The sequence below is a fragment of the Mesoplodon mirus genome, assembly GCF_964341445.2.
Source record: "Mesoplodon mirus genome assembly, chromosome: 3".
NCBI lineage: Eukaryota > Metazoa > Chordata > Mammalia > Artiodactyla > Ziphiidae > Mesoplodon > Mesoplodon mirus.
Genome location: NC_138978.1, coordinates 111,938,839 through 111,954,455, shown reverse-complemented (window position 1 = coordinate 111,954,455; position 15,617 = coordinate 111,938,839).

Here is a 15,617-nt window from a genome sequence, read left to right as displayed (position 1 = left end):
TAACTATAAGTGTGCCCAAGGAAATGGTGTGCCCCTTCTTGACTAGTCTAGATTCTGTTCCTCTCCTGCATGACCCATTGTCTTAGTCCTCACACCTCCCTCCCTGCCTTCTGTCTTCCTTCAATGCTCTTATAATTATTCCCCCAAAGGTCTTGGTTTGTGCACACAGCACAGTCTTTAGGCTGCTTTCTCCCAGGCTTTGTTTCCTGCGGTTTACTCTGTCCAGCACTGTGTGCCTCTGTTACTAGGTAATGGGACTGTGCCATGGGGTAGCACTAGGTCTCCTCTTTAACATGATGACTGTGTTCTCATTGACTCTGTGTTTTCCCTGTGTGACCAACATTCTCTTTTCACTCTGTCAGCTGGAGGGGTCTTTGGAAATATTTTTGGCTGGGAAGAGTCAATTCCTCTCTGAAATTGAGCTGAAAACAGATTGCCTATTGCTAGCACGTGACATTTTCAACCCCCCCCCCGCAGACAGACAAGCTGGAGGCTTCACCGTTAATCATTTAAGCCCTCATATGTTAACTTTCAACAGTTCTGTTATATTGGCTAGGCTGGGATTATCTTATTTCTCTAGGAAGGAAACTGGGGCTCAGAGCATTAGTGACTTATCCTCAGATATGTAATTCAGCATTATGACAAAAGTTTATGTAGGGCCTGCTTTGTAAAAAGCACAGGGGAAATGCAATATGCCTATAACTTAGAGGAGAACACACAGAGATACTAACTAGCACATGTTGGTTGAGCACAGGAATGAGCAATTAACCAAGATGTTTAGGGAAGGAATAAGACAGATATAGGATAGGAGAAAGGGCTTTCCAATCAGAAACTAGGACACAGAAACATGAAATTTGCATTTAGGGAAAAGCAAATCCTTACAGTATGTGAGCAAATTGAGAATGGAAATATTAGAATGAACCATATGAAATTGTCAGTATTTGATTATTACTTTTTTACCAACAAAGCTGGCAGTTCCATGTGGATCCACCTGATACAACCAATGAACAAGCATTTTGTGGAGTGCCTGTTTTGCAGGCACCATCCAAACACCAAGAATTAGAAATGAGACACAGTTCCCATCCTCAGAATCCTCCCTGTCTGTGTGGAGATGAACATGGAAAGCCAGTGAGAGGTAGAATATCAACTAGAACCAAAGTCTTCTGAGTCTTGTACCTCCCCGGAATACATCAACTCAGGCATTCACTCTTAATTATTTGAAATATGGCTTCTAAATGTTGCACTCAGTGGCTCTCGAATAGAATACTTAGTGTTGGGTATAACCATGTTGGCTCTGTGGAATGCAACTCGTTTTTTTTTTAATGTTCCTTCCCCACTCCTACCGACATACACACAGTAAAACAGGATGACAGTCATCATTTTCTAGAAGTGTTTCTGAAAAGCAAATGATGACATGACTTTATATGACTCTATAATAAAGTAATCTACTTTTACCTAGTCACTGTCTTATTCATCATATCCACCTTAATCCCTTTTTCAGATAAGATGTTCAGATACAGAGTCTTCCTGGGAAGAAAGCCATGTCCCATGTCCTATCTGTGAGTGCAGGATGAAAAAACGCGTGTGCCTGGCATTTACCACCACATCTCCCTGCACTTGCCTCGCCCACTGGGAAGCTCACTGACAGCAATGGTTAGTTCAAACACATAGTTTGAGGATCAGTAGGAATAAGGGTGAAATCTTTCCTTGAGTGCTTGATCTGAGAAGAAGCCAGGCCTGTTCAAGGACCAGAGAGAGGAAGGCCCTCATTTCTCCACTCTACCCCCACCTTCTGAGTTAGATCCTACTCTTGGAATGCTTTGTTTGTTTATTCCTGTGGCTATCAGAATTACGTTGTCATTCTTGTTCATGGCTGTATCTCCTTTGTCTATCTATAACATTGGCAACAAATAAATGCCCAATAAATAGTTGAATGATTAAAAACAACAACATAGTTTGTCCAGAGAGTTGCTTGAGTTTTCAGCAGCCTCCACCACAAAAAAAAGGAGCTCCTGTGATAATATTTTTTAAAAAACTGTGTGGCTTGTCCAGATATGACCATGGGAGCCAGATCTGGGGATAGAAGTGTTCCCACCATGAACCAGCCAGCCAGTGAGCAAGAACGGCGTTATTCCTACACTAGAAGGGGAGGTGAGTACTCATGGGAATTCAAGGCCAGAAATTGCTTTCTGATGGATTCCTCTCCTGAGATTAACAAATAGTGGAATTTCTGAGCTTGGTGTCTCCTCAATGATTATTATATTACATTGTTTTCACCCTTGCCTTTTCTACTCACTATTTTCTAGTCATCTTTAAAACCCCTGCAAGCTCAGTACGAAGACAAAGAATGCCCTGGTGATTCGTGTGCACCACATCATGCAGAATGGGCATGTACTTTTGCTCTGGGGCGTCTCTTCCCCACTCCCCATATCTAAATGGACGCCCAACCCAGCTACTGCTGCTGCTTTTCTTAACTATTGTTTCTACTTATTTTCTAGAGAAACAAATAAACAAGACACCTTTCAACTTTGGCATTCTTCTAGCTCAGTGCTTCACAACTCCCACCCCTGCTGTTTCAGGATCTTCCCTGATGCCTGTGTAGGTTTCATTTCTCTTCAAGTCTCCCTTCATGTCTCACACCACGACAGCCAACATAAGCTACCTCCACCGGTTCATATTGTGTCTGGGCATCTGTGTATTCCTTCTTATTTCCTTCCCACTGTTCTGCAATAACTACCACTGTGTTATCACTCCTACCCACTCTCAGCCCCACTCTCCTTTCTGCACCAGCCACTATCATGACTTCAGTGCCATTCTCACACCTTCCAGAATTTCATATTCATCAAACCACCTGTTCCTCCATATTCCTCCTTTGAGGAAAGAACATTCTGGTGTCCCTTTGATGTACTGGTATATTGATATGTCAAGGTAAATGGAAGAGTTGTTGCCTTTTGATTCATCTTAATTTCGAAGTAACAACCTCTGTATGAAGCATAAATGCTTCTCCACCCTACCGCGTCCCACCACCCCTCCCAGAAAACAATATGTGCAGATACACAAAGAACTCTTATTGTATTTATGGATCAGATTTTTGTCACTTTATATGTGGATTTGCCATAAAGTTGTGGCAGAGACTGCTAACTATGCCCCAGTATCCAATCTCTGCTGCTTCCCTTTTGGAATGGAGCTCTCACCCTTATTTTAGTAGAGCACATAGTCTCAGGTAGAAACTACATTTCCCAGCCCACCCTGCAGCAAGGTATAAATTTGTTCTAGCCAGTGGTATGTGAGCAAAAGTGATGTGTGCAATTTCCAAGTCACATCTTTTTTAAAGGAAATTGCTTCCCCCTCCCACTTCCTGGAACGGCACATTAGACCCATTGATGAAAGCCGCAAGAGAAGGATGGGGAGGGTCAAACCCCAGCTTGGGTCCCTGAACTTGGCAAGCAGCACTGCCTTTCCTGGATTGCCCACCTACCTCAGGACTGTTATGTGAGAAACAGACTTTTATCATATTTAAGCCACTTTAACTTGAGATCTCTTTGTAATCGTGCCTTAGCTATTATCCCAGCTAATACGCTAATTCTTACTGGCCTGTTTGTCTCATGTCCTCCTCTGACTGGATTACGTCGATTCAACCAGCATTTTGTGTGAGCCTTCTGTGTGGTGAGGCGGTGGTTTCCAAAGTATGGCTCCTAGACCAGCAGGGTCATCCTCACCTGGGAACTTGTTAAATATGTGGACTTGTTAGATAGTCCACAGACTCCATTCCAGGCTTGCTGAATGAGAAACTCTGGGGGTCAGACTCAGCAATCGGTTGTAACAAGCCCTCCAGGTGACCTGGATGCACACTAATGTTTGAGAACCACTGTACTGGGGGGATAAAAAAGGAATAAAACCCGGCCTCAGTCAAGGAGTTTACATTGGAGTGAAAGGGGTGCAAATAGATAGTCAGCCATAAAAGCATAATTATTGTCTTGACTTTCTGCTATTTCCTGTCTGCTCACCTTTTTCATCAGATTAACTCAAGATAATTTAACTCAGATGATTTTTTTTATATATGTGATTATTTATAGACAGCCTAAACATTTAGGTCATTTGGGTCTATGCAAATCCTAAAAGGGAAAATAACTGAAGTTACACTTGTAGATAAGTGTAGATAAGTTACTCTGTAAACAGAGAATTGGTCATCAATATTAGAAGCAATGAGGATCTCCTGAAGGCAAGAGAGACATAAGAAAAGGGAGTTATTTTACACCGTGGGTAGTAAAATTACACTACTTATTACCCTATAAAGGGTTATATGGCCTAGAAATAAAAACAGTTGAGTGTGGATTAAATTTATGAGTGAGAAAGTCATAAAATTACATTAAGCACAGGTTAGGAATGTTTAAATTATTTCTGAAAGTATCACACGTCAATGTCATAAAAGAAAACTACCATGTTTGCTGTCACCACTCTTATCATCCTATCATCAGTGTCCAGAACTCTAGACTAGACCAGACTAGGCCATTGTGGTATTGGTGGTGGGCTGGAAAGGCGAATGCCTGAGAGTAAGGACACCTGTACTTAGCGTGTTTTGTATAAAACCTGTACACACTTCAGATCTGATGGGTGATAAAGGTGGAAGAAATAAGGGAGACAATTGATGTAGTTCATAAAAGAATTTGTTATGATTTCAGATGAAAGCCAGTTTGACATTATTCTTATTAATAAGGGACAATCCATGGGAATTCCCTGGCAGGCCAGTGGTTAGGACTCAGTGCTCTCACTGCCAAGGGCCTGGGTTCTATCTCTGGTCGGGGGCCTAAGATCCCACAAGACCAAGCCACGCAGCCAAAAACAAGAAGGGAGGGGGACAATCCAGATAAATCTGTAGATAATCCAAAAGCTAAATAAAGTATTATTACCACTATACACAGCACACTGATCTTATGTTTTTGGTGCAGGAGCTAAACACTCTGGATAATGCACTGATATTGAAGAAGTGTGAGCACGTCCCCACACTAGCCAATCTTGAGACTCAGGAACTCTAGACTCTTTGTGGTAATGAAGAGGTGGCAGTTAGCGTTGCCCAGCTTCCCCAAAGTTATTTGAATCTTTAGAAGAAAGGGTTTAATTTCCCCACCCACTATTAGGAACACAACATTTGCTGCAAATAATTTGGAGTCAAAAGCATTCAGCAGTGTGAAGGCAAGTGAGCTTTTTACTGCATTTTTATAGAGAGTATATTGAACTGCATGGGGCAGGCTAGAGAGGGGCTCCTCTGTGAGGCTCCAGCATGCCCCACCGGTGCACCCCAGCAAGGACTCATGTTACAAGAATTACGTCACAGTAATCTGCTTATATTGGCTGACCAGACCCACCAGACCCCTGTGCACTGCCAGGCAGGTTAACTCCTTCTTCATCCAGAAGAGAGAGTTTATGTGACCCCAGAAGTCTCTTTTTTCTTGTGAGTTTTCAGTCTTTTCCAAATTTACCATATGAAGAAGTGTTTGATAAACTATAACCATATTTCATCTTCACAAACCTGTTTCAAGCATAAGAACTGTTATCCCCATTTTACAAATAAGTTTTCCCTGTGTACTTTGGCACCCCTTAGTCTATTTACTGCACTTGAAGTTTGTGCCATAAATTACTATTATTTTTATCTTATATGTACTTGTTTGTAAGTGCCTTTCAGTGCATACCATTGCAAAAACATTGTTTTTTTAATTATTGTTTTGTTTGTTTGTTTGTTTTGTTTGTTTTTTGCGGTACGCGGGCCTCTCACTATTGTGGCGTCTCCCGTTGCAGAGCACAGGCTCCGGACGCACAGGCTCAGCAGCCATGGCTCACGGGCCTAGCAGCTCTGAGGCATGTGGGATCTTCCCGGACCCGGGCACGAACCCGTGTCCCCTGCATCGGCAGGCGGACTCTCAACCACTGCACCACCATGGAAGCCCTATTATTGTTTTTGTCTTGTAAACTATACTCATAGTCTGGAGCACAGTACTGGGCATAGAGTAGATACTAAATAAATGCTTATTGATTGAAAACAACCCTGGGAAGAGAGAGAGAGTTTAGGGGCTGCCAAGTTCAATGGCTCCATGAGACAGATAACTAAGTAAATTCATTAACTAATTTAACAAACATTTTTTCCTTACTTGCTATGCCCCAGGCACTGCCCTAGACACTGAGGGTACAGTGGTGAATAAAATTGACAAAAATCCCTGCCCTCTCTGAATTGACATTGTAGCAGAGAGAGACAATGAACCAACAAGGAAAGTAAATGATAGGTCATAAGGTGATGAGTGCTATGTAGAAATATAAAGAAAATGGGGGTGAAGTGTGTTATGGATTGAATTGTGTCTTTTCCCCCACCCCCTGAAATTCATAGGTTGAAGCCCTAGCCCCCAGCACCTAAGAATGTGATTTTATTGGGAGATAGGGCCTTTAAAGAGGTAATTAAGTTAAAATGAGGCTGTTAGAGTAAGTCCTAATCCAATCTGACTGATGTCTTTATAGGAAGAAGAGATTAGGACATGTAAAAAAAAATCAGGGATGCTCACACACAGAGAAAACACCATGTGAGGACTGTGCAGGGGGAAGGTATCCATCTGCAGGCCAAGGAGAGAGGCCTCAGAAGAAACAAAACCCACCAACACCTTGATCTTGGACTTCCAGCCTCCACACTATAAGAAAATTAATTTTTGTTGTTTAACAGTCTGTGGTATCTTGTTATGACAGCCCTAGCAAACTAATATGGAACACTTCTTTTAAATAGGGTTATAAAGGATGGTTTTGCTGGACTTAAATTTAGGCAGAAAACTGAATGAGGTGAGGAAGACAGCAATGTAACATCTGGGGAAAATCAGTGCAGACAGAGGGAACATCAAACCCAAAAGCCTTGATGCAGGAGCCTGCTTGACATGTTAAAGGATAGCAAGGAGACCTATGTGGCTCCTTGATAGGGGATAGGGGTAGATGAGGTCGGAACTGTGGCATGGTCAGGCCTCACAGGCCATTGTAAGGATCTTGGCTTTTACTTTAGGGCAATGGAATTGGGAAGCCATTGCAGGTTTAAGTTATAAAAGTTTCATGTTGGCTACTATGTTAGGAAAAAGACTACAGGGGTCAGAGATGGAAATGAGGAGACCAGTTAGGAGGGTATTTTAATCATCCCTATAGAGAGAAAGCTTGGAGTAGGGTAATAGTGATCGAAGTTGTAAGACATGGTCAAATTTGCGATATTTGTGAAAGTAGAGCTAACAGGATTTGCTGATAGATTGGTTGTGACATTTGAGAGAGAGAAAAAAGTCAAGGGTAACTTCAAGATTTTTGACCTAAGAAGTTAGAAGGATGGAGTCCCTGGTTACTGAGATGGGACAGACTGTAGGAGGAGCAAATTTGGAAGGATCAGGAATTTTGTTTTAGACACGTGGAGATGTTTAGTGGGCAGTTAGATATTTAAAACTAGAGGTCAGAGAGAGGTCCAGGCAAGGGATACTAATCTGGGAGACTTCAATATACAGATAGCATTTAAAGCCAAGAGTGTTGATGAAATCTCTAAACAAGTAAGTGTGGGCAGAGAAAAGGGGAGGTCAAAGGACTGACCCTGTTTCAAGGTAGAAGGAAATGAGAAAATAAGCAGCATTGGGACTGAGAAAGACCAATATGATAAAAGGAAAACTAGGAGAGAGTGTTGCCTTGGAAGGCAAGTGAAAGAGATGTTTTCTGGAAAAGGACTAATCTGTGTTAAGTAAGGTAAGGACTGAAAAAACACCACTGGATTTAACAATTTGAGGGTCATTGGTGACCTTGATCAGAGCAGTTTGTGTGGATGGTGAGGTCAAAGTTGAATAGGTTTAAGAGGAAATGGCAAAAGAGAAATGAGAGATGGTGATCTTGACAGCCCTTGCAAGCAGTGATGCTGTAACAGGAAAAGGGAAATGGAACAGTGTTATATTGATATGGATTCAGGAGAGCATTTTATTACTTTTTAATTGTGGGGACAATAATTTCATGTGTTTATGTTGTTGAGAATGATCCAGTAAAGAACAAAATTTGATGATACAGGAGTGAGTGAGAACAATTACTGAAGCCCTTGAGTGAGAAGGGATGGGATCCAGAGCACATGTGACCAGGTTGGAATTAGACGGGAGAACAGAGAAGAGAAGGAAGAATATCTGGATGCACATGAAGGTGGATTTTACATGTGGTGGAAAAGCAAGTAGTAGGTCTTTTCATTGCTTCAATTTTCTTAGTGTAAAAGGAATCAAGGTCTGCAACAGAAAACTAGGATGAAGGAGGACATCTTGGAGGTTTGAGGAGAGAGAAGGGGGAGGTGTAAAATAGTCACATAGACAAAAGGGAAGGGAATGGACCAGAGAAATGTAATAGAATTGCCAGGCCATATTTAAGGGCTCTCTTGAGACTAGGAAACATGAATTCATGAGAGCAGCCAACATAGTTGATTGTTTTGCTCCAGCCTCATTCCACTGTGTGGGTATAGGTGGGGTGTAGGAAAACTTGAAATTAACCTAGAACTGGGCTTTGCTAGTAATTGCAAAAATAGGGCAAAGTGGCAAAGGACCTAAGTATGTATAACAATTAGCCATGGCACCCAAATTGGGTAAAGGTGAAAGTGAGAGTGTGAGGGATGTGGAGACGGTGAAAAGAGGGCAAGATCAATTGATTGAAGGTCCCGGTTATGTCAAAGAATTGAGGGAGTGAGCTGGAAAGACAGGAGATGTTGGTCTGAGCTTGAATTCAAGATTATGGGCAAGCAATTCTTGATACTGACAAAGTTTGAGGTATGGCCTGAGGGATGATTGTTGATATAGGGAGGAAAATATTATCTCTGCATAAGAGAAGGTCAAAACTGCAGTATTGCAAAGATCATTTACTTCACTGTGCAACCACAAAGACTGTGCCCAGGGTAGCACGGAAATAGTGAGTGTAAGCCAGGAATTAAATCTTTAAGAAATGAAGGAGAGTGGTCTTAGGAGGCTATAAGCTAATGACATGAGTTCCAAAACCAGGGGGTTGGGGAAGAGAGAGAGATAATGATCTTGAAGTATCTATGAGAAGCAAAGGGGATAGTTATTCCACCTCCAGCTGCCAATATTGCATATAGGCTGTATCACAAGATTTCCTGTAACTCCAGCACCTCCTAGGTAAGAGGCCTGGGCTGAATAGTGAGCATGAAGTTTCTCCTCAGTCTGCACTTTGGAAGATTATACTGGGCACATTCAGAAACATATGGTTGGCCACTGGGCAGGTATTTCTTAACCTATAGATGATCCATCATCATTTAAGCCATCAGCACACTTCTGTAATTCTGCTGTTTGGCCCTACTAGTCTGATTGCTAGTCTAAATGCTGTGTTTTTGTTGTTTTGTTTTGTTTGTTTTTGTTTAGAGGAGTTGGTAAGGTGAAGGGCCTGACAATTAGTCAATTAGTCCAATTCCTCTGAGACCATCTTAGGATATTTCAAAATAGGGATGCTGTCCTGGAACAAGCTCTCTCTCAAATAAAGGGACTCTTGAAATATCTGGAATCTCCAGGCACCCCCATAGGAATCTGCTGATTTCCTGGAGCTGCTTTGTTCTGGAGGTCTAGAGCCACTGGATGTAGTTGGGACTGGCCCACTGTTGCTTTATGCCACCACTTTGCTTGCTGTGTATGTCACAAGGACACCATCGAAGTGACACACTCTCTCTAGGCAAAGATGCTGCTTTGCACTTGACACTCCTAGCTTTTAGAGTTAGTTTCTTGGTATGGGCAGCTTTGATTTCCAAGAGTGTACTCATCTTAGCCAGCAAGGAGGAAAATAGTATCGGAGTAAGTGATGATGCCATCTTTCATGTGGCTGGTAAGCTATCCCTAAAGACATTTCCAAGAGAGGCATTCCAAAAATGTTTTGAACAATCATTTGAATACAGTATAGAATCCCAGGGTTACTTCTTTGAAGGACAACTCCAATTTGAATAAATAAATTCTGGTACTTAAAAAAATATATCAGTCCCATTGCTTTCAATCCTTTAATCCTTTAGAAAAATTTTAACTGATCCAAGGAAAGAGCCCTGCCTAGTGACAGTTGCTATTCACCATTATGAGATAACAGGCAGGACCTGTGGCTGAGACAGAAAATACTTCTGACTTGGTAGATTTAGGATCAAACTCAACACTGTTTGGCCTCCAATTTAGCCAACATTCAATTCAAATATTTGAGACTTTTGAACATGCTAAAGCAGAAACACAGTGAGGAATCAAAGGATAAACTATTCATGGTTAGGAAGGCCAGCATTTTAAATGTTTGTGTACTGTGCTTTATGTCTAAGTGCAGGGTGATAATAAGATGGCTCCTCAAGAAAGCAGAAAGTCTTTCTATTTGGAAAGCCACAAGGAATGATGAACAACTTGACCTTGAGCGCCTATGCTTGCCATGGAGAAATTTTAAATGAAAAATATAAAAAGAAGGGAAAAACAGAAAGCTCCTTGAAAGTATGTTTTATATCTTTTTTTTTTTATTACATAGTGTTACACAGGCAGATAAACCTATGTGATACCTTGGCTCCTATGGGAAAATCCAGTTGATTGGCATACCTTTTCCAAACACAAAACCTCCCGTAAGAATATATTAAGGGTGGCACTTTCCTTGTTTCCTTTGGCCAAATAGCATGAATTTATAGGAAAGGGTATCATGGATGTGCTTGGAATAGGCCAAATTAACTAGGGCCCAAGTGGTTGGAAACTTTGTGATAGTTTCATTAGTACTCACACAAACCTACTGAGCTTACAACAGAGAAACTAAAATATCTATGGGTGGTGGGGGTGAGGTAGGAGGTAAAATGGAAGAGTCATTCTCAGGTCAACACATCCGCTTCTCTGTGCTTTCATAGCCTAATGTGGGAAGGTACCAGAGGAGAGGATATTGGTTCTCAAGAGAATCTGGGCAAGATAATATATCTTGCCCGATTGAAGAAGCAGTGTCAACCAAAATTTCCCTACCCCTGAACCACTATTGTCCCTCTACCTGGCACTACCCAAAGGGATGCCTGCACATTAAATTTCTCTTAACATTTTTCATCTTGAGTCTTCCCCTTCACCATACTTTAAGATGATTCATAATGAGCCCAGAAATATGAAAGACATTGTATATAAGGAAAGTGTTAGCACTGAGTTTCTGATCTTGTACATTACAGTTTAGTCAGTGAGACAAAACTTAAACCCATTAAACATGGTCAGTCCCTCACAATCCAACAAAAATAGTTTTGCTTTATATGACACATTCACTCAAAAAATGTGTCATAGGGCTTCCCTGGTGGTGCAGTGGTTAGGAATCCACCTGCCAATGTAGGGGACATGGGTTGGAAACCTGCTCCAGGAAGATCCCACATGCCATGGAGCAACTAAGCCTGTGCACCACAACTACTGAGCCCACGTGCCACAACTACTGAAGCCTGCATGGCTAGAGACTGTGCTCTGCAACAAGAGACACCACCTCAATGAGAAGCCCGCACACCACAACGAAGAGTAGCCCCCGCTCGCCTCAACTAGAGAAAGCCCATGGGCAGCAATGAAGACCCAACACAGCCAAAAATAAAAATAAACAAAATGAATAAATTTATTAAAACAAACAAACGAAATGTGTCATAGAGGGGTTTTTAACTGAATGAAGTTAAATATCCAATCCCTTTTGCTCTCCTTTGCTTTATACTTCTTCATTTGTCCATTCATTCAACAAATATTCATTGATACTCGTTATGAGAAAGGCACTATACTGGGCACAGGGAAAACCGTGGTAGACATGATAACATATTATGGATTTAATACCTATCAATAACACCCCTGAGAAAACATGATTCATTGTGATGCATTCTAAACAAATGATTTTTTTAACTTGGTTATTATCTTCACTTTCCCTTCCTGAGGTGACTTTTCTTTCTTTTTTTTTTTTTAACATCTATATTGGAGTATAATTGCTTTACAATGGTGTGTTAGTTTCTGCTTTATAACAAAGTGAATCAGCTATATATATACATATATCCCCATATCTCCTCACTCTTGCGTCTCCCTCCCACCCTCCCTATCCCACCCCTCTAGGTGGTCACAAAGCACAGAGCTGATCTCCCTGTGCTATGTGGCTGCTTCCCACTAGCTATCTATTTTATATTTGGTAGTGTATATATGTCCATGCCACTCTCTCACTTCATCCCAGCTTCCCCTCCCCCACCCTGACCCATGTCCTCAAGTCCATTCTCTACATCAGAGTCTTTATTCCCATCCTGCCCCTCGTTTCTTCAGAACCTTTTTTTTTTTTAGATTCCATATATATGTGTTAGCATACGATATTTGTTTTTCTCTTTCTGACTTCACTCTGTATGACAAACTCTAGGTCCATCCACCTCACTACAAATAACTCAATTTCATTTCTTTTTATGGCTGAGTAATATTCCATTATATATCTATGCTACATCTTCCTTATCCATTCATCTCTTGATGGACACTTAGGTTGCTTGCATGTCCTGGCTATTGTAAATAGAGCTTCAATGAACATTGTGGTACATGACTTTTTTTGAATTATAGTTTTCTCAGGGTATATGCCCAGTAGTGGGATTGCTGGGTTGTATGGTAGTTCTATTTTTAGTTTTTTAAGGAGCTTCCATACTGTTCTCCATAGTGGCTGTATCAATTTACATTCCCACCAACAGTGCAAGAGGGTTCCCTTTTCTCCACACACTCTCCAGCATTTACTGTTTATAGATTTTTTGATGATGGCTATTCTGACTGGTGTGAGATGATACCTCATTGTAGTTTTGATTTGCATTTCTCTAATGATTAGTGATGTTGAGCATCCTTTCATGTGTTTGTTGGCTATCTGTATATCTTCCTTGGAGAAATGTCTATTTAGGTCTTCTGCCCATTTTTGGATTGGGTTGTTTGGTTTTTTTTGATATTGAGCTGCTTGTAAATTTTGGAGATTAATCGTTTGTCAGTTGCTTCATTTGCAAATATTTTCTCCCATTCTGAGGGTTATCTTGTTTATATTTTCTTTTGCTGTGCAAAAGCTTTTAAGTTTCATTAGGTCCCATTTGTTTATTTTTGTTTTTATTTCCATTTCTCTAGGAGGTGGGTCAAAAAAGATCTTGCTGTGATTTATGTCATATAGTGTTCTGCCTATGTTTTCCTCTAAGAGTTTTATAGTGTCTGGCATTACATTTAGGTCTTTAATCCATTTTGAGTTTATTTTTGTGTATGGTATTATGGAGTGTTCTAATTTCATTCCTTTACAGGTAGCTGTCCAGTTTTCCCAGCACCACTTATTGAAGAGGCTATCTTTTCACCATTGTATATTCTTGCCTCGTTTATCAAAAATAAGGTGACCATATGTGTGTGGGTTTATCTCTGGGCTTTCTATCCTGTTCCATTGATCTATGTTTCTGGTTTTGTGCCAGTACCATACTGTGTTGATTACTGTAGCTTTGTAGTATAGCCTGAAGTCCAGGGGCCCAATTCCTCCAGCTCTGTTTTTCTTTCTCAAGATTGCTTTGGCTATTCAGGGTCTTTTGGCTTTCCATACAAATTGTGAAATTTTTTGTTCTAGTTCTGTGAAAAATGCCATTGGTAGTTTGATAGGGATTGCATTGAATCTGTAGATTGCTTTGGGTAGTATAGTCATTTTCACAACGTTAATTCTTCCAATCCAAGAACATGGTATATCTCTCCATCTGTTTGTATCATCTTTAATTTCTTTCATTAGTGTATTATAGTTTTCTGCATGCAGTCTTTTGTCTCCTTAGGTAGGTTTATTCCTAGATATTTTATTCTTTTTGTTGCAATGGTAAATGGGAGTTTTCCTTAATTTCTCTTTCATATTTTTCATCATTAGTGTATAGGAATGCAAGAGATTTCTGTGCATTAATTTTGTATCCTGCTACTTTACCAAATTCATTGATTAGCTCTAGTAGTTTTCTGGTAGCATCTTTAGGATTCTCTATGTATAGTATCATGTCATCTGCAAACAGTGACAGCTTTACTTCTTCTTTTCCAATTTGGATTCCTTTTATTTCTTTTCTTCTCTGATTGCTGTGGCTAAAACTTCCAAAACTATGTTGAATAACACTGGTGAGAGTGGGCAACCTTGTCTTGTTCCTGATATTAGAGGAAATGCTTTCAGTTCTTCACCATTGAGAATGATGTTGGCTGTGGGTTTGTCATATATGGCCTTTATTATGTTGAGGTAAGTTCCCTCTATGCCTACTTTCTGGAGGGTTTTTATCATAAATGGGTGTTGAAAGCTTTTCCTGCATCTATTGAGATGATCATATGGTTTTTCTCCTTCAATTTGTTAATATGGTGTATCACGTTGATTGATTTGCGTATATTGAAGAATCCTTGCATTCCTGGGATAAACCCCACTTGATCATGGTGTATGATCCTTTTAATGCGCTGTTGGATGCTGTTTGCTAGTATTCTGTTGAGGATTTTTGCATCTATGTTCATCAGTGATATCGGCCTGTAGTTCTCTTTCTTTGTGACATCTTTGTCTGGTTTTGGTATCAGAGTGATGGTGGCCTCATAGAATGAGTTTGGGAGTGTTCCTCCCTCTGCTATATTTTGGAAGAGTTTGAGAAGGATAGGTGTTAGCTCTTCTCTAAATGTTTGATGGAGTTCGCCTGTGAAGCCATCTGGTCCTGGGCCTTTGTTTGTTGGAAGATTTTTAATCACAGTCTCAATTTCAGTGCTTGTGACTGGTCTGTTTATATTTTCTACTTCTTCCTGGTTCAGTCTTGGAGGTTGTGCTTTTCTAAGAATTTGTCCATTTCTTCCAGGTTGTTCATTTTATTGGCATAGAGTTCCCTGTAGTAATCTCTCACGATCCTTTGTATTTCTGTAGTGTCAGTTGTTACTTCTCCTTTTTCAGTTCTAATTCTATTGATTTGAGTCTTCTCCCTTTGTTTCTTGATCGGTCTGGCTAATGGTTTATCAATTTTGTTTATCTTCTCAAAGAACCAGCTTTTGGTTTTATTGATCTTTGCTATTGTTTTCTTAATTTCTTTTTCATTTATTTCTGATCGATCTTTATGATTTCTTTCCTTCTGCTAATTTTGGGGGGTTTTGTTCTTCTTTCTCTAATTGCTTTAGGTGTAAGGTTAGGTTGTTTATTTGAGATGTTTCTTGTTTATTGAGGTAGGATTGTATTGCTATAAACTTCCCTCTTAGAACTGCTTTTCTGCATCCCATAGGTTTTGGGTCATCGTGTTTTCATTGTCATTTGTTTCTAGGTATTTTTTGATTTCCTCTTTGATTTCTTCAGTGATCTCTTGGATATTTAGTAGTGTATTGTTTAGCCTCCATGTGTTTGTATTTTTTACAGATTTTTTTCCTGTAATTGATGTCCAGTCTCATAGCATTGTGGTCAGAAAAGATACTTGATACAATTTCGATTTTCTTAAGTTTACCAAGGCTTGATTTGTGACCCAAGATATGATCTATCCTGGAGAATGTTCCCTAAGCAGTTGAAAAGAAAGTGTATTCTGTTGTTTTTGGATGGACAGTCCTATAAATATCAATTAAGTCCATCTTGTTTAATGTATCATTTAAAGGTTGTGTTTCCTTATTTATTTTTGT